Genomic DNA, 21,486 nt, shown 5'->3' with positions numbered 1-21,486 from the left:
ATGGTGCAGTCACTATTATATATCTATAGTCCATGTACCGGGGGGGGGGGGGGCAGAGAGTGTAGAGCGGGGGGTGTACATGGTGCAGTCACTATTATATATCTATAGTCCATGTACCGGGGGGGGGGGGGGCAGAGAGTGTAGAGCCGGGGGTGTACATGGTGCAGTCACTATTATATATCTATAGTCCATGTACCGGGGGGGGGGGGGCAGAGAGTGTAGAGCCGGGGGTGTACATGGTGCAGTCACTATTATATATCTATAGTCCATGTACCGGGGGGGGGGGGGCAGAGAGTGTAGAGCCGGGGGTGTACATGGTGCAGTCACTATTATATATCTATAGTCAATGTACCAGGGGGGGGGGGGCAGAGAGTGTAGAGCTGGGGGTGTACATGGTGCAGTCACCATTATATATCTATAGTCCATGTACCGGGGGGGGGGGGGCAGAGAGTGTAGAGCGGGGGGTGTACATGGGGCAGTCACTATTATATATCTATAGTCCATGTACCGGGGGGGGGGGGGTAGAGAGTGTAGAGCCGGGGGTGTACATGGTGCAGTCACTATTATATATCTATAGTCCATGTACCGGGGGGGGGGGGGGGCAGAGAGTGTAGAGCCGGGGGTGTACATGGTGCAGTCACTATTATATATCTATAGTCCATGTACCGGGGGGGGCAGAGGGTGTAGAGCCGGGGGTGTACATGGTGCAGTCACTATTATATATCTATAGTCCATGTACCGGGGGGGGGGGGGCAGAGAGTGTAGAGCCGGGGGTGTACATGGTGCAGTCACTATTATATATCTATAGTCCATGTACCGGGGGGGGGGGGGGGCAGAGAGTGTAGAGCCGGGGGTGTACATGGTGCAGTCACTATTATATATCTATAGTCCATGTACCGGGGGGGGGGGGGGCAGAGAGTGTAGAGCCGGGGGTGTACATGGTGCAGTCACTATTATATATCTATAGTCCATGTACCGGGGGGGGGGGGGCAGAGAGTGTAGAGCCGGGGGTGTACATGGTGCAGTCACTATTATATATCTATAGTCCATGTACCGGGGGGGGGGGGGGGGGCAGAGAGTGTAGAGCCGGGGGTGTACATGGTGCAGTCACTATTATATATCTATAGTCCATGTACCGGGGGGGGGGGGGGGCAGAGAGTGTAGAGCCGGGGGTGTACATGGTGCAGTCACTATTATATATCTATAGTCCATGTACCGGGGGGGGGGGGGGGCAGAGAGTGTAGAGCCGGGGGTGTACATGGTGCAGTCACTATTATATATCTATAGTCCATGTACCGGGGGGGGAGGGCAGAGAGTGTAGAGCCGGGGGTGTACATGGTGCAGTCACTATTATATATCTATAGTCCATGTACCGGGGGGGGGGGCAGAGAGTGTAGAGCCGGGGGTGTACATGGTGCAGTCACTATTATATATCTATAGTCCATGTACCGGGGGGGGGGGGGGGGGGGCAGAGAGTGTAGAGCCGGGGGTGTACATGGGGCAGTCACTATTATATATCTATAGTCCATGTACCGGGGGGGGGGGGGGGGGGCAGAGAGTGTAGAGCCGGGGGTGTACATGGGGCAGTCACTATTATATATCTATAGTCCATGTACCGGGGGGGGGGGGCAGAGAGTGTAGAGCCGGGGGTGTACATGGTGCAGTCACTATTATATATCTATAGTCCATGTACCGGGGGGGGGTTGGGGTAGAGAGTGTAGAGCCGGGGGTGTACATGGTGCAGTCACTATTATATATCTATAGTCCATGTACCGGGGGGGGGGGGGGGGCAGAGAGTGTAGAGCCGGGGGTGTACATGGTGCAGTCACTATTATATATCTATAGTCCATGTACCGGGGGGGGGGGGCAGAGAGTGTAGAGCCGGGGGTGTACATGGGGCAGTCACTATTATATATCTATAGTCCATGTACCGGGGGGGGGTTGGGGTAGAGAGTGTAGAGCCGGGGGTGTACATGGGGCAGTCACTATTATATATCTATAGTCCATGTACCAGGGGGGGGGGGGCAGAGAGTGTAGAGCCGGGGGTGTACATGGTGCAGTCACTATTATATATCTATAGTCCATGTACCGGGGGGGGGGGCAGAGAGTGTAGAGCCGGGGGTGTACATGGTGCAGTCACTATTATATATCTATAGTCCATGTACCGGGGGGGGGGGGGCAGAGAGTGTAGAGCCGGGGGTGTACATGGTGCAGTCACTATTATATATCTATAGTCCATGTACCGGGGGTGGGGGGGGGGCAGAGAGTGTAGAGCCGGGGGTGTACATGGTACAGTCACTATTATATATCTATAGTCCATGTACCGGGGGGGGGGGGGGGCAGAGAGTGTAGAGCCGGGGGTGTACATGGTGCAGTCACTATTATATATCTATAGTCCATGTACCGGGGGGGGGGGGGGAGAGTGTAGAGCCGGGGGTGTACATGGTGCAGTCACTATTATATATCTATAGTCCATGTACCGGGGGGGGGGGGGGGGGCAGAGAGTGTAGAGCCGGGGGTGTACATGGTGCGGTCACTATTATATATCTATAGTCCATGTACCGGGGGGGGGGGGGGGCAGAGAGTGTAGAGCCGGGGGTGTACATGGTGCAGTCACTATTATATATCTATAGTCCATGTACCGGGGGGGGGGGCAGAGAGTGTAGAGCCGGGGGTGTACATGGTGCAGTCACTATTATATATCTATAGTCCATGTACCGGGGGGGGGGGGGGGGCAGAGAGTGTAGAGCCGGGGGTGTACATGGTGCAGTCACTATTATATATCTATAGTCCATGTACCGGGGGGGGGGGGGGGCAGAGAGTGTAGAGCGGGGGGTGTACATGGTGCAGTCACTATTATATATCTATAGTCCATGTACCGGGGGGGGGGGCAGAGAGTGTAGAGCCGGGGGTGTACATGGTGCAGTCACTATTATATATCTATAGTCCATGTACCGGGGGGGGGGGGGGCAGAGAGTGTAGAGCCGGGGGTGTACATGGTGCAGTCACTATTATATATCTATAGTCCATGTACCGGGGGGGGGGGGGGCAGAGAGTGTAGAGCGGGGGGTGTACATGGTGCAGTCACTATTATATATCTATAGTCCATGTACCGGGGGGGGGGGGCAGAGAGTGTAGAGCCGGGGGTGTACATGGTGCAGTCACTATTATATATCTATAGTCCATGTACCGGGGGGGGGGGGGGGTAGAGAGTGTAGAGCCGGGGGTGTACATGGTGCAGTCACTATTATATATCTATAGTCCATGTACCGGGGGGGGGGGGCAGAGAGTGTAGAGCCGGGGGTGTACATGGTGCAGTCACTATTATATATCTATAGTCCATGTACCGGGGGGGGGGGCAGAGAGTGTAGAGCCGGGGGTGTACATGGTGCAGTCACTATTATATATCTATAGTCCATGTACCGGGGGGGGGGGGGGGAGAGTGTAGAGCCGGGGGTGTACATGGTACAGTCACTATTATATATCTATAGTCCATGTACCGGGGGGGGGGGGGGGCAGAGAGTGTAGAGCCGGGGGTGTACATGGTGCAGTCACTATTATATATCTATAGTCCATGTACCGGGGGGGGGGGGGGCAGAGAGTGTAGAGCCGGGGGTGTACATGGTGCAGTCACTATTATATATCTATAGTCCATGTACCGGGGGGGGGGGGGGGGGGCAGAGAGTGTAGAGCCGGGGGTGTACATGGGGCAGTCACTATTATATATCTATAGTCCATGTACCGGGGGGGGGGGGCAGAGAGTGTAGAGCCGGGGGTGTACATGGTGCAGTCACTATTATATATCTATAGTCCATGTACCGGGGGGGGGGGGGGGGAGAGTGTAGAGCCGGGGGTGTACATGGTGCAGTCACTATTATATATCTATAGTCCATGTACCGGGGGGGGGAGGGCAGAGAGTGTAGAGCCGGGGGTGTACATGGTGCAGTCACTATTATATATCTATAGTCCATGTACCGGGGGGGGGGGGGGGGCAGAGAGTGTAGAGCCGGGGGTGTACATGGTGCAGTCACTATTATATATCTATAGTCCATGTACCAGGGGGGGGGGCAGAGAGTGTAGAGCCGGGGGTGTACATGGTGCAGTCACTATTATATATCTATAGTCCATGTACCGGGGGGGGGGGGGGCAGAGAGTGCAGAGCCGGGGGTGTACATGGTGCAGTCACTATTATATATCTATAGTCCATGTACCGGGGGGGGGGGCAGAGAGTGTAGAGCCGGGGGTGTACATGGTGCAGTCACTATTATATATCTATAGTCCATGTACCGGGGGGGGGGGGGCAGAGAGTGTAGAGCCGGGGGTGTACATGGTGCAGTCACTATTATATATCTATAGTCCATGTACCGGGGGGGGGGGGGGCAGAGAGTGTAGAGCCGGGGGTGTACATGGTGCAGTCACTATTATATATCTATAGTCCATGTACCGGGGGGGGGGGGGGGGGGGAGAGTGTAGAGCCGGGGGTGTACATGGTGCAGTCACTATTATATATCTATAGTCCATGTACCGGGGGGGGGGGGGGCAGAGAGTGTAGAGCCGGGGGTGTACATGGTGCAGTCACTATTATATATCTATAGTCCATGTACCGGGGGGGGGGGGGGCAGAGAGTGTAGAGCCGGGGGTGTACATGGTGCAGTCACTATTATATATCTATAGTCCATGTACCGGGGGGGGGGGGGGCAGAGAGTGTAGAGCCGGGGGTGTACATGGTGCAGTCACTATTATATATCTATAGTCCATGTACCGGGGGGGGGGGGGGGGCAGAGAGTGTAGAGCCGGGGGTGTACATGGCGCAGTCACTATTATATATCTATAGTCCATGTACCGGGGAGGGGGGGGGCAGAGAGTGTAGAGCCGGGGGTGTACATGGTGCAGTCACTATTATATATCTATAGTCCATGTACCGGGGAGGGGGGGGCAGAGAGTGTAGAGCCGGGGGTGTACATGGTGCAGTCACTATTATATATCTATAGTCCATGTACCGGGGGGGGGGGCAGAGAGTGTAGAGCCGGGGGTGTACATGGTGCAGTCACTATTATATATCTATAGTCCATGTACCGGGGGGGGGGGGCAGAGAGTGTAGAGCCGGGGGTGTACATGGTGCAGTCACTATTATATATCTATAGTCCATGTACCGGGGGGGGGGGGGGGGGCAGAGAGTGTAGAGCCGGGGGTGTACATGGTGCAGTCACTATTATATATCTATAGTCCATGTACCGGGGGGGGGGGGGGCAGAGAGTGTAGAGCCGGGGGTGTACATGGTGCAGTCACTATTATATATCTATAGTCCATGTACCGGGGGGGGGGGCAGAGAGTGTAGAGCCGGGGGTGTACATGGTGCAGTCACTATTATATATCTATAGTCCATGTACCGGGGGGGGGGGGGGGGCAGAGAGTGTAGAGCCGGGGGTGTACATGGTGCAGTCACTATTATATATCTATAGTCCATGTACCGGGGGGGGGGGGGGCAGAGAGTGTAGAGCCGGGGGTGTACATGGTGCAGTCACTATTATATATCTATAGTCCATGTACCGGGGGGGGAGGGCAGAGAGTGTAGAGCCGGGGGTGTACATGGTGCAGTCACTATTATATATCTATAGTCCATGTACCGGGGGGGGGGGGCAGAGAGTGTAGAGCCGGGGGTGTACATGGTGCAGTCACTATTATATATCTATAGTCCATGTACCGGGGGGGGGGGGCAGAGAGTGTAGAGCCGGGGGTGTACATGGTGCAGTCACTATTATATATCTATAGTCCATGTACCGGGGGGGGGGGGGGCAGAGAGTGTAGAGCCGGGGGTGTACATGGTGCAGTCACTATTATATATCTATAGTCCATGTACCGGGGGGGGGGGGGCAGAGAGTGTAGAGCCGGGGGTGTACATGGTGCAGTCACTATTATATATCTATAGTCCATGTACCGGGGGGGGGGGGGGGCAGAGAGTGTAGAGCCGGGGGTGTACATGGTGCAGTCACTATTATATATCTATAGTCCATGTACCGGGGGGGGGGGGGGAGAGTGTAGAGCCGGGGGTGTACATGGTGCAGTCACTATTATATATCTATAGTCCATGTACCGGGGGGGGGGGGGGGCAGAGAGTGTAGAGCCGGGGGTGTACATGGTGCAGTCACTATTATATATCTATAGTCCATGTACCGGGGGGGGGGGCAGAGAGTGTAGAGCCGGGGGTGTACATGGTGCAGTCACTATTATATATCTATAGTCCATGTACCGGGGGGGGGGGCAGAGAGTGTAGAGCCGGGGGTGTACATGGTGCAGTCACTATTATATATCTATAGTCCATGTACCGGGGGGGGGGGGGGCAGAGAGTGTAGAGCCGGGGGTGTACATGGTGCAGTCACTATTATATATCTATAGTCCATGTACCGGGGGGGGGGGGGGGTAGAGAGTGTAGAGCCGGGGGTGTACATGGTGCAGTCACTATTATATATCTATAGTCCATGTACCGGGGGGGGGGGGGGGCAGAGAGTGTAGAGCCGGGGGTGTACATGGTGCAGTCACTATTATATATCTATAGTCCATGTACCGGGGGGGGGGGGGCAGAGAGTGTAGAGCCGGGGGTGTACATGGTGCAGTCACTATTATATATCTATAGTCCATGTACCGGGGGGGGGGGGGGGTAGAGAGTGTAGAGCCGGGGGTGTACATGGTGCAGTCACTATTATATATCTATAGTCCATGTACCGGGGGGGGGGGGGCAGAGAGTGTAGAGCCGGGGGTGTACATGGTGCAGTCACTATTATATATCTATAGTCCATGTACCGGGGGGGGGGGGGGGGTAGAGAGTGTAGAGCCGGGGGTGTACATGGTGCAGTCACTATTATATATCTATAGTCCATGTACCGGGGGGGGGGGGCAGAGAGTGTAGAGCCGGGGGTGTACATGGTGCAGTCACTATTATATATCTATAGTCCATGTACCGGGGGGGGGGGGGGGGAGAGTGTAGAGCCGGGGGTGTACATGGTGCAGTCACTATTATATATCTATAGTCCATGTACCGGGGGGGGGCAGATTTATAACAATCACTCCAACAATATATACAAAGCAGTGACGTGTTCCTATTCTTGTCTGTAGGGGGCAGTATTATCGTGTTTTCAAGATTAATGGTAAACCATGGATTGGATTTTTAGAGTAACAGATTTAGGGGAATTACACTTCACTCCCTGTCCCAGCAGAGGGCGACCAAGAGAGATCACAATCACATCCCAGATTATACAGGAGATAATCTATGGAGATCCAACACCCAGATTATACAGGAGATAATCTATGGAGATCCAATACCCAGATTATACAGGAGATAACCTATGGTGCCCAATACCCAGATTATACAGGAGATGATCTATGGAGATCCAATACCCAGATTATACAGGAGATAACCTATGGTGCCCAATACCCAGATTATACAGGAGATGATCTATGGAGACCAATACCCAGACTATACAGGAGATAATCTATGGAGATCCAATACCCAGATTATACACAAGATAATCTATGGAGATCCAATACCCAGATTATAGAGGAGATAATCTATGGAGATCCAATACCCAGATTATAGAGGAGATAATCTATGGAGATCCAATACCCAGATTATACAGGAGATAATCTATGGAGCCCAATACCCAGACTATACAGGAGATAATCTATGGAGATCCAATACCCAGATTATACAGGAGATAATCTATGTAGATCCAATACCCAGATTATACAGGAGATAATCTATGGAGACCAATACCAAGATTATACAGAAGATAACCTATGGAGACCAATACCCAGATTATACGGGAGATAGTCTATGGAGATCCAACACCCATATTATAGGGGGAGATAATCTATGGAGCCCAATACCCAGATTATACAGAAGATAATCTATGGTGCCCAATACCCAGATTATACGGGAGATAATCTATGGAGCCCAATACCCAGATTATACACAAGATAATCTATGGAGATCCAATACCCAGATTATAGAGGACATAATCTATGGAGATCCAATACCCAGATTATAGAGGAGATAATCTATGGAGATCCAATACCCAGATTATACAGGAGATAATCTATGGAGCCCAATACCCAGACTATACAGGAGATAATCTATGGTGCCCAATACCCAGACTATACAGGAGATAATCTATGGTGCCCAATACCCAGATTATACACAAGATAATCTATGGAGATCCAATACCCAGATTATACACAAGATAATCTATGGAGATCCAATACCCAGACTATACAGGAGATAATCTATGGAGATCCAATACCCAGATTATACAGGAGATAATCTATGGAGCCCAATACCCAGACTATACAGGAGATAATCTATGGTGCCCAATACCGGGATTATACATGGAGTTTAATATACTTGTATAGGGAGGCTTGCACTCCGGATACAGGTTATATATAGATTATAACAACACAAGGTGGGACGTCACACCATACATGGAGATTCTCAAATGATTTGTGGAAATGACAAGTATTTCCAAATGAAACAAAAAGTATCAGACTGACATTCACACACTGATTATACAGTATATTATTATATACAGGACTGACGCGTACATACAGAGCGCCTGCCTAACCCTAATCCGACTTTACTACCATTTTCCATCCTTAGGAGAGACAGAAAGAAGCGCTCCTAGCCTTAAGGTGGCCATGAATATTATATAAAAGGGAACGAGCAATGATCATGTGCTTAGCCACGTCACAGCCACATCGCAGCCACGTCACAGCCACATCGCAGCCACGGCACAGCCACGTCACAGCCACATCGCAGCCACGGCACAGCCACATCACAGCCACATCGCAGCCACGGCACAGCCACATTGCAGCCACGGCACAGCCACGTCACAGCCACATCGCAGCCACGTCACAGCCACATCGCAGCCACGCACATTATACTCTGTGGAGGCCAGTGACACCCTGAGAAGAATGAATTAAATTACTGGAAGCGTTAAAAACAAGATAAGAAAACTTCTCCAAAAAAACCTTTACTTTCAGAAATGACTGCAATGTCCTGTTATATTCACCAAACAAACAATGGCTTACTGGGGTCTAAGATGTATGGGAAGCATAGCCCTCCCCCCCCCCAGGCATAGAGTGAGACGCTAAAGTAGCTCCAGCTTCTGCCTAAAAGATATACAGGCAGTCCCCGAGTTACATACAAGATAGGTTCTGTAGGTTTGTTCTTAAGTTGAATTTGTATGTAAGTCAGAACTGTATGTTTTATAATTGTAACCCCAGACACATTTTTTTGGGTCCCTGTGGCAATTGGATTTTAAAAATGTTGGATTTTCATAAGCTTCATTACAGACACCGTTAATAACTGTTATAGCTGTTTACTGTAGCCTAAGGCTAATGTACAGTAAATTACCACTTACCAGACATCCGTTTGTAACTAGGAGTCGTCTGTAAGTTGGGTGTTGTTAAGTAAGGGACCCCCTGTATAATGGAGCTTATCATCTCTAGGACAGAGCGTAAGGAGCCTATCCATCTCAAGGACAGAGCGTAAGGAGCCTATCCATCTCTAGGACAGAGCGTAAGGAGCCTATCCATCTCCAGGACAGAGCGTAAGGAGCCTATCCATCTCTAGGACAGAGCGTAAGGAGCCTATCCATCTCCAGGACAGAGTATAAGGAGCCTATCCATCTCCAGGACAGAGCGTAAGGAGCCTATCCATCTCTAGGACAGAGCGTAAGGAGCCTATCCATCTCAAGGACAGAGCGTAAGGAGCCTATCCATCTCTAGGACAGAGCGTAAGGAGCCTATCCATCTCTAGGACAGAGCGTAAGGAGCCTATCCATCTCCAGGACAGAGTGTAAGGAGCCTATCCATCTCCAGGACAGAGTGTAAGGAGCCTATCCATCTCAAAGACTTGGCGTAAGGAGCCTATCCATCTCTAGGACAGAGCATAAGGAGCCTATCCATCTCCAGGACAGAGCGTAAGGAGCCTATCCATCTCCAGGACAGAGTGTAAGGAGCCTATCCATCTCCAGGACAGAGTGTAAGGAGCCTATCCATCTCTAGGACAGAGTGTAAGGAGCCTATCCATCTCTAGGACAGAGTGTAAGGAGCCTATCCATCTCTGGGACAGAGTGTAAGGAGCTTATCCATCTCTAGGACAGAGTGTAAGGAGCCTATCCATCTCTAGGGCAGAGTGTAAGAGCCTATCCATCTCCAGGACAGAGTGTAAGGAGCCTATCCATCTCCAGGACAAAGTGTAAGGAGCCTATCCGTCTCCAGGACAGAGTGTAAGGAGCCTATCCATCTCTAGGACAGAGTGTAAGGAGTATATCCATCTCTAGGACAGAGTGTAAGGAGCCTAACCATCTCTAGGACAGAGTGTAAGGAGCCTATCCATTTCTAGGACAGAGTGTAAGGAGCATATCCATCTCCAGGACAGAGTGTAAGAAGCCTTTCCATCTCTAGGACAAAGTGTAAGGAGCCTATCCGTCTCCAGGACAGAGTGTAAGGAGCCTATCCATCTCTAGGACAGAGTGTAAGGAGTATATCCATCTCTAGGACAGAGTGTAAGGAGCCTAACCATCTCTAGGACAGAGTGTAAGGAGCCTATCCATTTCTAGGACAGAGTGTAAGGAGCATATCCATCTCCAGGACAGAGTGTAAGAAGCCTTTCCATCTCTAGGACAGAGTGTAAGGAGCCTATCCATCTCCAGGACAGAGTGTAAGGAGCCTATCCATCTCCAGGACAAAGTGTAAGGAGCCTATCCATCTCTAGGATAGAGTGTAAGGAGCCTATGAATCTCCAGGACAGAGTGTAAGGTGCCTATCCATCTCCAGGACAGAGTGTAAGGAGCCTATCCATCTCTAGGACAGAGTGTAAGGAGCCTATCCATCTCTAGGACAGAGTGTAAGGAGCCTATCCATGAGCCTATCCTTCTCCAGGACAGAGTGTAAGGAACCTGTCCATCTCCACAACAGAGTGTAAGGAGTCTCTCCATCTCCAGGACAGAGTGTAAGGAGCCTATCCATCTCTAGGACAGAGTGTAAGGAGCATATACATCTCCAGGACAGAGCAAAGGAGCCTATCCATCTCCAGGACATAGTGTAAGGAGCCTATCCTTCTCCAGGACAGAGTGTAAAGAGCCTATCCTTCTCTAGGACAGTGTAAGGAGCCTATCCATCTCTAGGACAGAGTGTAAGGAGCCTATCCATCTCTAGGACAGAGCATAAAGAGCCTATCCATCTCCAGGACAGAGTGTAAGGAGCCTATCCATCTCTAGGACAGAGCATAAAGAGCCTATCCATCTCCAGGACAGAGTGTAAGGAGCCTATCCATCTCCAGGACAGAGTGTAAGGAGCCTATCCATCTCCAGGACAGAGTGTAAGGAGCCTATCCATCTCCAGGACAGAGTGTAAGGAGCCTATCCATCTCTAGGACAGAGTGTAAAGAGCCTATCCATCTCCAGGACAGAGTGTAAGGAGCCTATCCATCTCTAGGACAGAGCGTAAGAGCCTATCCATCTCTATGACAGAGTGTAAGGAGCCTATCCATCTCTAGGACAGAGTGTAAAGAGCCTATCCATCTCCAGTTCAGAGTGTAAGGAGCTTATCCATCTCTAGGACAGAGCGTAAGAGCCTATCCATCTCTATGACAGAGTGTAAGGAGCCTATCCATCTCTATGACAGAGTGTAAGGAGCCTATCCATCTCTATGACAGAGTGTAAGGAGCCTATCCATCTCTAGGACAGAGTGTAAGGAGCCTATCCATCTCTAGGACAGATCGTAAGGAGCCATTCCATCTCTAGGACAGAGTGTAAGGAGCCTATCCATCTCAAGGACAGAGTGTAAGGAGCCTATCCATCTCCAGGACAGAGTGTAAGGAGCCTATCCATCTCTAGGACAGAGCGTAAAGAGCCAATCCATCTCTAGGACAGAGCGTAAGGAGCCTATCCATCTCTAGGACACAGTGTAAGGAGCCTATCCATCTCTAGGACAGAGCATAAAGAGCCTATCCATCTCTAGGACACAGTGTAAGGAGCCTATCCATCTCTAGGACAGAGTTTAAAGAGCCTATCCATCTCCAGGACAGAGTGTAAGGAGCCTATCCATCTCCAAGACAGAGTGTAAGGAGCCTATCCATCTCCAGTACAGAGTGTATGGAGCCTATCCATCTCTAGGACAGAGTGTAAGGAGCTTATCCATCTCCAGGACAGAGTGTAAGGAGCTTATCCATCTCTAGGACAGAGTGTAAGGAGCCTATCCATCTCCAGGACAGAGCGTAAGGAGCCTATCCGTCTCCAGGACAGAGTGTAAGGAGCCTATCCGTCTCCAGGACAGAGTGTAAGGAGCCTATCCGTCTCCAGGACAGAGTGTAAGGAGCCTATCCATCTCTAGGACACAGTGTAAGGAGCCTATCCATCTCTAGGACAGAGCATAAAGAGCCTATCCATCTCCAGGACAGAGTGTAAGGAGCTTATCCATCTCTAGGACAGAGTGTAAGGAGCCTATACATCTCCAGGACAGAGTGTAAGGAGCCTATCCATCTCCAGGACAGAGTGTAAGGAGCCTATCCATCTCCAGGACAGAGTGTAAGGAGCCAATCCATCTCTAGGACAGAGCGTAAGGAGCCTATCCATCTCTAGGACAGAGTGTAAGGAGCCAATCCATCTCTAGGACAGAGCGTAAGGAGCCTATCCATCTCCAGTACAGAGTATAAGGAGCTTATCCATCTCCATGACAGAGTGTAAGGAGCCTATCCATCTCTAGGACAGAGCGTAAGGAGCCAATCCATCTCTAGGACAGAGCGTAAGGAGCCTATCCATCTCCAGTACAGAGTGTAAGGAGCCTATCCATCTCTAGGACAGAGTGTAAGGAGCCTATCCATCTCTAGGACAGAGTGTAAGGAGCCAATCCATCTCTAGGACAGAGCGTAAGGAGCCTATCCATCTCCAGTACAGAGTGTAAGGAGCCTATCCATCTCTAGGACAGAGTGTAAGGAGCCAATCCATCTCTGGTACAGAGTGTAAGGAGCCTATCCATCTCTAGGACAGAGTGTAAGGAGACTATCCATCTCTAGGACAGAGTGTAAGGAGCCAATCCATCTCTGGTACCGAGTGTAAGGAGCCTATCCTTCTCCAGTACAGAGTGTAAGGAGCCTATCCATCTCTAGGACAGAGTGTAAAGAGCCTATCCATCTCCAGGACAGAGTGTAAGGAGCTTATCCATCTTTAGGGCAGAGCGTAAGAGCCTATCCATCTCTATGACAGAGTGTAAGGAGCCTATCCATCTCTAGGACAGAGTTTAAGGAGCTTATCCATCTCTAGGACAGAGTGTAAGGAGCCTATACATCTCCAGGACAGAGTGTAAGGAGCCTATCCATCTCCAGGACAGAGTGTAAGGAGCCTATCCATCTCCAGGACAGAGTGTAAAGAGCCTATCCATCTCCAGGACAGAGTGTAATGAGCCTATCCATCTCCAGGACAGAGTGTAAGGAGCCTATCCATCTCCAGGACAGAGTGTAAGGAGCCTATCCATCTCCAGTACAGAGTGTATGGAGCCTATCCATCTCTAGGACAGAGTGTAAGGAGCTTATCCATCTCCAGGACAGAGTGTAAGGAGCTTATCCATCTCTAGGACAGAGTGTAAGGAGCCTATCCATCTCCAGGACAGAGCGTAAGGAGCCTATCCGTCTCCAGGACAGAGTGTAAGGAGCCTATCCGTCTCCAGGACAGAGTGTAAGGAGCCTATCCGTCTCCAGGACAGAGTGTAAGGAGCCTATCCATCTCCAGGACAGAGTGTAAGGAGCCTATCCGTCTCCAGGACAGAGTGTAAGGAGCCTATACATCTCCAGGACAGAGTGTAAGGAGCCTATCCATCTCCAGGACAGAGTGTAAGGAGCCTATCCATCTCCAGGACAGAGTGTAAGGAGCCTATCCATCTCTAGGACAGAGTGTAAGGAGCCTATCCATCTCTAGGGCAGAGTGTAAGGAGCCTATCCATCTCCAGGACAGAGTGTAAGGAGCCTATCCATCTCCAGGACAGAGTGTAAGGAGCCTATCCATCTCCAGGACAGAGTGTAAGGAGCCTATCCATCTCTAGGGCAGAGTGTAAGGAGCCTATCCATCTCCAGGACAGAGTGTAAGGAGCCTATCCATCTCCAGGACAGAGTGTAAGGAGCCTATCCATCTCCAGGACAGAGTGTAAGGAGCCTATCCATCTCTAGGGCAGAGTGTAAGGAGCCTATCCATCTCCAGGACAGAGTGTAAGGAGCCTATCCATCTCCAGGACAGAGTGTAAGGAGCCTATCCATCTCCAGGACAGAGTGTAAGGAGCCTATCCATCTCTAGGGCAGAGTGTAAGGAGCCTATCCATCTCCAGGACAGAGTGTAAGGAGCCTATCCATCTCCAGGACAGAGTGTAAGGAGCCTATCCATCTCCAGGACAGAGTGTAAGGAGCCTATCCATCTCCAGGACAGAGTGTAAGGAGCCTATCCATCTCTAGGGCAGAGTGTAAGGAGCCTATCCATCTCCAGGACAGAGTGTAAGGAGCCTATCCATCTCCAGGACAGAGTGTAAGGAGCCTATCCATCTCTAGGGCAGAGTGTAAGGAGCCTATCCATCTCCAGGACAGAGTGTAAGGAGCTTATCCATCTCTAGGACAGAGTGTAAGGAGCCTATACATCTCCAGGACAGAGTGTAAGGAGCCTATCCATCTCCAGGACAGAGTGTAAGGAGCCTATCCATCTCTAGGACAGAGTGTAAGGAGCCTATCCATCTCCAGGACAGAGTGTAAGGAGCCTATCCGTCTCCAGGACAGAGTGTAAGGAGCCTATCCGTCTCCAGGACAGAGTGTAAGGAGCCTATCCATCTCTAGAAGGGTTACAAATACATTTTAACAGAGAGTACAGTGTTATAGACAGTTATCCTTTTTTTAGTCTTGAGTGTCCATAGGCCACGGATTATCTCTGCTGGATAAACTCTCCTCTTTGTGTAAGGTATGTTCTACCAGAGGCTGTAAGATGTGTCAGTCCTGGAAGAGTCTTGTACTCACTCAACTTGTCTACCCGGGGAAATAGACTTGCAAATTCCTGACATAATTGTGACCACTACTAACATGTTTCCAGATCTCTTAAGTCTCATCGATGTACGTCTACTTGGCAAAGCTGCAGACCATCCATTCAAGACTCTAATAAACCACATGAATATTCATCCTTACTAGTGAATTGCAGGAATTTTTATGTTTCCTTGGATTTGGCGGATACATTCATCATTTAAATTCTAATAGAAAAAACAGTGTATATTCTTCACGGTTAAAGTGATATGAAAATATGTAATAGAAACTGAATAAAAGTACAAATTATTAAATATATTGGGGGTCATTTACTAAGGGCCCGATTCGCTTTTTCCTGACGTGTTACCCGGATATTTCCGATTTGCGCCGATTTTTCCTGAATTGCCCCGGGTTTTTGGCGCATGTGATCGGATTGTGGCGCATCGGCGCTGGCATGCACGCGACGGGAATCGGGGGGCGTGGCCAAACGAAAACCCAACGGATTCGGAAAAACCTCCGCATTTAAAAAAAAAAAAAAAAGTGTCGCTGGACACGCGCTTACCTGCACCAGGAATAAGATCGTGAACTCCGGCGGGCCTCGGCGGACTTCAGCGCAGCAGCGACACCTGGTGGACGTCGGAGGAACTGACTTAGTGAATCGCCAAAAGACCTGAATCCACCGTAGAGAACGCGCCGCTGGATCGCGGATAGACCGGGTAAGTAAATCTGCCCCACTGTGTGTATGATGATTGCAACAAAGTTCAAATACTATGGGGCAGATTTACTTACCCGGCCCATTCGCGATCCAGCGGCGCGTTCTCTGCGGTGGATTCGGGTCCGGACGGGATTTATGAAGGTAGTTCCTCCGCCGTCCACCAGGTGGCGCTGCTGCGCTGAAAAGCATCTGAACGCGCCGGAATACACCGAGCTGGACCAGGTGAAGGTAAGCGCTTCCCAAGCGACACATTTTCGGTTTTTAAATGCGGCGGTTTTTCCAAATACGTCGGGTTTTCGTTCGGCCACGCCCCCCAATTTCCGTCGCGCGCATGCCGGGGCCGATGCGCCACAATCCGATCGTGTGCGCCAAAATCCCGGGGCAATTCAGGTACAATCGGCGCAAATCGGAAATATTCGGGTAACACGTCAGGAAAGCGCGAATCGGGCCCTTAGTAAATGACCCCCTATAAGACTTGAATCCGCACATGTTCTGTACAGATGAGGACGGAGTAATCATTCTGGAATTCTTCTCATCAGAGGTTATTAATATACAAGACACTTTTATCCTGGTTATGGGGTCGTCAAATGTATTACCTTGTATTAATACAATTTCTAAAATTTAAACATTATATAGTAGCAGATATCGGTAAATATATGTGAGTTTACCATATCTCATTCACTTCCCTCGATGAACTTGTGAGGAATAAGAAAATGACTGAAAGTGCAGATTTTTAACTCTATGTCAAGTCAATTTATGTTTTTTGAACTCAGGATTTCTTGCTTTCTATTGCACCAAAATCTAAAATCTATTTCCCGCTGCAATTTATGTCTCATGCTGAGGTATCCTGAAGGAGCAAAACTCCCGCACTATTTAAGAACTTTGCACAGGGATACAATGATGACTTTTTCTTGTAGGCATTTCAATACAATTACCACATTGGGGCACATTTACTTACCTGTCCGAGGAGTTCACCCGAAGTGCATTCTTCCGACGATAATGCACTCTGGCGCGATTCACTAAGATCGTGTGCCCGATATCCTGCATGTGTCGCTTACCCGCTCAGGTCCACCGGAGTTCACCTTCTTGTTCCTGGTGCATGTAAGTGCTTGGGCTTGCTACACAATTTTAAAGTTAAATCCCATGCTCAGTCCGAATCCGACGGCCCATCCCCACGATTTCTGATGCATAAAAATTGGCACGATTGCGCCAAAATCCGATCGCTTGCGACACAATCCCCATTTAAATACCTGTCACAGTGGCGCAAATCACGAACATTTCTAAAATCTGACAAAAGTGCGTTCTATGGACGTTTAGTAAATAAGCCCCACTGTGTAAGGAAAATGGAAAGGAATCAGATTATGCTCCAACTGGACAGGGACACGCTGACACTTGGGGGACAGGACAGGGACACGCTGACACTTGGGGGACAGGACAGGGACACGCTGACACTTGGGGGACAGGGACACGCTGACACTTGGGGGACAGGACAGGGACACGCTGACACTTGGGGGACAGGACAGGGACACGCTGACACTTGGGGGACAGGGACACGCTGACACTTGGGGGACAGGACAGGGACACGCTGACACTTGGGGGGACAGGACAGGGACACGCTGACACTTGGGGGATAGGACAGGGACACGCTGACACTTGGGGGGGACAGGACAGGGACACGCTGACACTTGGGGGGACAGGACAGGGACACGCTGACACTTGGGGGGACAGGACAGGGACACGCTGACACTTGGGGGACAGGACAGGGACAGGCTGACACTTGGGGGACAAGACAGAGACACGCTGACACTTGGGGGACAGGACAGGGACACGCTGACACTTGGGGGACAGGACAGGGACACGCTGACACTTGGGGGACAGGACAGGGACACGCTGACACTTGGGGGACAGGACAGGGACACGCTGACACTTGGGGGAAAGGACAGGGACACGCTGACACTTGGGGGGACAGGACAGGGACACGCTGACACTTGGGGGGGGGACAGGGACACGCTGACACTTGGGGGGACAGGACAGGGACACGCTGACACTTGGGGGGGGGACAGGGACACGCTGACACTTGGGGGGACAGGACAGGGACACGCTGACACTTGCAGGGACAGGACAGGGACACGCTGACACTTGGGGGACAGGACAGGGACACGCTGACACTTGGGGGACAGGACAGGGACACGCTGACACTTGGGGGAAAGGACAGGGACACGCTGACACTTGGGGGAAAGGACAGGGACATGCTGACACTTGGGGGGACAGGACAGGGACACGCTGACACTTGGGGGGGGGCAGGGACACGCTGACACTTGGGGGGACAGGACAGGGACACGCTGACACTTGGGGGACAGGACAGGGACACGCTGACACTTGGGGGGACAGGGCAGGGACACGCTGACACTTGGGGGGACAGGACAGGGACACGCTGACACTTGGGGGACAGGACAGGAACACGCTGACACTTGGGGGACAGGACAGGGACACGCTGACACTTGGGGGACAGGACAGGGACACGCTGACACTTGGGGGGAGAGGACAGGGACACGCTGACACTTGGGGGACAGGACAGGGACAAGCTGACACTTGGGGGGGACAGGATGGGGACACGCTGACACTTGGGGGGAGAGGACAGGGACACGCTGACACTTGGGGGACAGGACAGGGACACGCTGACACTTGGGGGGGACAGGACAGGGACACGCTGACACTTGGGGGACAGGACAGGGACACGTTGACACTTGGGGGACAGGACAGGGACACGCTGACACTTGGGGGACAGGGACACGCTGACACTTGGGGGACAGGACAGGGACACGCTGACACTTGGGGGACAGGACAGGGACACGCTGACACTTGGGGGAAAGGACAGGGACACGCTGACACTTGGGGGACAGGACAGGGACACGCTGACACTTGGGGGACAGGACAGGGACACGCTGACAATTGGGGGGACAGGACAGGGACACGCTGACACTTGGGAGACAGGACAGGGACACGCTGACACTTGGGGGACAGGACAAGGACACGCTGACACTTGGGAGACAGGACAGGGACACGCTGACACTTGGGAGACAGGACAGGGACACGCTGACACTTGGGGGACAGGGACACGCTGACACTTGGGGGGACAGGACAGGGACACGCTGACACTTGGGGAGACAGGACAGGGACACGCTGACACTTGGGAGACAGGACAGGGACACGCTGACACTTGGGGGACAGGACAGGGACACGCTGACACTTGGGGGACAGGACAGGGACACGCTGACACTTGGGGGGGACAGGACAGGGACATGCTGACACTTGGGGGGACAGGACAGAGACACTCTGACACTTGGGGGACAGGACAGGGACACTCTGACACTTGGGGGACAGGACAGGGACACGCTGACACTTGGGGGACAGGGCAGGGACACGCTGACACTTGGGGGACAGGACGGGGACACGCTGACACTTGGGGGGACAGGACAGAGACACTCTGACACTTGGGGGACAGGACAGGGACACTCTGACACTTGGGGGACAGGACAATGGCACAATAACATTGGAGGTCACAGTGAATAAACTAGTATTTGGCTTTGAATTTGTACAATTGGCTGACAAAGTTTTTTTTCCCTGTTTTTCTTTCTGCGCCCTGTCCGCACTCGAGGGGTTAATGTGGTTGAATTGAGGCGTAAACAGAAAGTGTTGCCGGATTAGAGTTTTTATTTTATTTTTGTCACCAAGTCAGTTTCTTTGTGCTCTCCCCTATCCAGGAGAAGATTGATCGGAGACCTTTCAAAACACCTTTACAAATCCTTGTCTTATCAGCGGATCTGGGAAGACTTTGAAATCCTTTGCACACATGCAGGCAGAGAAAACAGCGCCCGGGGACAAGAGGGAGAGAGGAAAAGTTATGCGGCACTCACCACCCAAACACCTTTTTGAATCCATTTTCTCACCCCTTCTCCCTTTCAGTTAGCTGCAAGGGGCTGCTAGCCCCTCATTAACAGGTCAGTCCTATTTCCACACTTGGGCCGGGCGGCTTCTTACATACAATCTGTCAGTCAGGGCGAGAGAGGAGAACAAACAAGCACTGGATCAAGCGGAATCATTTGGAAATGGGGGTCTATGCTAATGTGCCCCTTATCCTTTCTGTATGGCGGCCCCTGCCGAATTCCTAAACACTGAGCTGTGAAAAAAAAAAAAAAAAAAATAATCCTTTAGCTGTTGCAAATCGAATTAGTGTCTGATTAATCTGCTCCCAGCTTTGGTAAAGCAGTGGGGTGTCCTCCCCCTCCCCTCTTATCCTAGCAGGATCCCCATTCACACAGACGGGTCACTGCAGGATGAATTTGTTAAAGCGCCGCGGTCTGTAAAACCCTTTAATGATGTGGAAACCCTCCTGCCTGTGGTCAGGTTGTGTGCATGTGTGTGTCTGGGGGTCAGTATTATATCCTAATAAAGCATTTTTATGCAGTGAGGTAACAATGTTGCACATGACTGCTACATGTTCTGGGTGATAGTGCAGGTCAGTGGTAATGGGGGAGACCTTCATGGGAAATGGTCAGACAGACAGAACCCTCCACTGGACTTGCAATATTTACCTCTATTAGGACTGCCAGGAGGCTGCCCCTATACCTTATATCAGTGATGGGCAACCTTTTGAGCTTGGTGTGTCAAAATTCGCCCAAAAAACGAGCATAACTCGGGTGGTGTGTCACCTTGACAAAAAAACATATTTTTGTGATATTTATAGTTTAAATAACAAATATGTATACTATTTAACTTCAAGGGTACGTTAACCGTGGATTGTCTGATTGATCCTACCATGTACTGCCATACAATCAGACAGGTGTGAAATTGCTTAGTAACCTGCAAACTTTCAGTCATGAAAGTTCACAGGTTCTAGCGAGGGCGCAGGAGCCACTGTCCATATTTCCTTCATGCCCTCTTGGTGTGGAGAAGGTGTGCAGAGCAAAATAATCGCAATGTCTGGCAATTTGCAAGGCGTTGCGATTATTTCAGGGCTTGTACGTCACAAAACTGACACACAAGCCCTGATGACTGTCTTCTATCATACAGTGCACTGACCTTACTCACTGTATGATGGGATTAGTTGTCCTCCCTCATCCCTGCTCTGGAGCTGGTCAGTATAGAGGTGGCAGCTGCTGGGACATCACACAAGGCAGCAGCAATGTGGCCTCTGACTGTGTTGCCATCCTACCCCCACCACAACTATCAGGAGCTGCAGAGGAGCCTCCTGGGTGTATGGCCAGGTCACCTCTCCTGCTGTGCCCTGTGCTGATACCTGTGCTGACTGGAGACACTAGGCACAGCTCACACATGGGGAGGGGCCGGCCAGGGGGAGGAGGAGGAGGGGGAAGTGCTGGAAGATCAGTGCAATCTCTCAGCCTCCCGGCTACTGCACCTGATCATGTAGGATGAAACTTAACTCTCAGGCAGCCGCGTGTCAGTGAAAATGGCTACGTGTGTCAGCACTGACACGCGTGTCATAGGTTAGCCATCACTGCCTTATATAGTCCTTTTCTACCTATATGTATGGATTACATTGCATCAGCAATATATAGACAAGCAGAGACATCTCCCAAAATATATGCAAACCCCCCAATGCTCATCAATGTATGAATATTTTTAGGTCTATTTTTATATATTTTTTCACACTGTATACAGAATGGAAGGCAGACCTGCACAAGTAAATACCCGACCAATTACA

The 21,486-nt window shown here is 51.0% G+C and overlaps 1 protein-coding gene across 3 annotated transcripts in view; it reads right to left on the bottom strand.

Annotated features, from left to right (window-relative positions):
- NTN1 (netrin 1) overlaps positions 1-21,486 on the bottom strand; it is a 249,596-nt gene that overhangs the window by 67,396 nt on the left and 160,714 nt on the right. The gene's annotated exons all lie outside the window — the stretch shown is intronic.

Source organism: Engystomops pustulosus, chromosome 6, assembly GCF_040894005.1.
Source record: "Engystomops pustulosus chromosome 6, aEngPut4.maternal, whole genome shotgun sequence".
Lineage (NCBI taxonomy): Eukaryota > Metazoa > Chordata > Amphibia > Anura > Leptodactylidae > Engystomops > Engystomops pustulosus.
This window is presented reverse-complemented; position numbering and strand designations above follow the sequence as displayed.